The following is a 1,279-nucleotide window of genomic DNA, read 5'->3' as shown; positions in this document are numbered from 1 at the left end:
TAAGCTAACATAATTGATGCTATGACTGAATGGGATTTAAATGTAGAACTATCTTAAAGAGAACCAAGTATTATAGAGTAAGATTGGTCCAATCCATTGTTCCCTAAACCTGCCTGAGCATAAGAATCTCCTTGGGGTGCTTGTTAAAAATATAGATTCTCAGGTACGACCCAGACGTACTGACTCAGATCTCCAGGGGAGGGGCCTGGGAACCTTGCCTGGTAGGTAGGGTGATGACACACACTGGGTTTTGTGAGCCTGTCCTGGTTTCAAATACTCTGCGTAATGAATTCCAGATGTGTGTTTATACTTGTCAGATTGTGTCCCAATTTCTGGACAGGAAATTTGGTCACCGTTTATGTAGGTCAATTTATTCAGAATCTTCTCTCTTATCAGAACATGCTTCTGGGCTCCCAGGAACACGAGAGGATGTGTACCTAGAAAACGGCATAGTGTCAGTGTGTTACTCGGCTGGCTTGGCCTTTTTTCTTTCTCTTTGCAAAACTCTATGATGTTGATAACCTGCTCTGTTAAAATATGCCCCAACATAATCAACATATGTTGACAGGCCTCAGTCACATCAGGCTGTCAGAGTGCCAGTGACTGTGGAAGCACTGTCTGCATGTGGTGGCAACCCCCCACCTTTGTTTGTTGGGGGCCACACTCGCAGAGCTGTTCTCCCCTCCACGAGCTGGGAACTAGGCAGGAACGGCTCACTCGACTGCACTTAGGACAGCATGTTCTTAATCAACTGTTCTGGAAAAACAGCATTTTGTTGTTTCACAGAAGTCTACAAGTTCATTTCCCTTCTCTGGCCCAGGCAGTCACGAATCATTTCCCTATCAGTGACAAAGGAAGATGAACATCTAAAATTTCACTCAGGGCTGAGGTTTCTGTAGACATTACAAATGGAGTTCGCACGTCTTTGTAGAGCACAGGATTCTCATTTTCAGTAAGGTGGTACTCCTGGTGCCAGGTGGGGCTGGGGTCAGTGGTTCTCTCATATGATTCTATGAAGACTTAAAGAATTTTCTCTAGCAGCCATTTTTCATATTGGTCATAATTTCATATTGATATTTTACTTCATTACATTTCTGGTTGGGCTTTTCTGTGTTTTTCTTTCTGTTTGCATTATTGTGGGAAGAATTCATCTGTACTGAGGATCTTATTTGGGTGATAAGTTCATTTTCTGATCCGTGACAAATCAGTCCACTTTTGGAGGCTATTTTTTAAATTGAAAAGTTGACACGTGTATGAAGTTGTACATTTTTACTTCCTT

The sequence above is a fragment of the Galeopterus variegatus genome, unplaced genomic scaffold (genome assembly GCF_000696425.1).
Source record: "Galeopterus variegatus unplaced genomic scaffold, G_variegatus-3.0.2 Scaffold6746, whole genome shotgun sequence".
Lineage (NCBI taxonomy): Eukaryota > Metazoa > Chordata > Mammalia > Dermoptera > Cynocephalidae > Galeopterus > Galeopterus variegatus.
The sequence above is the reverse complement of the archived record's forward strand: the minus strand, read 5'-3'. Positions refer to the sequence as shown.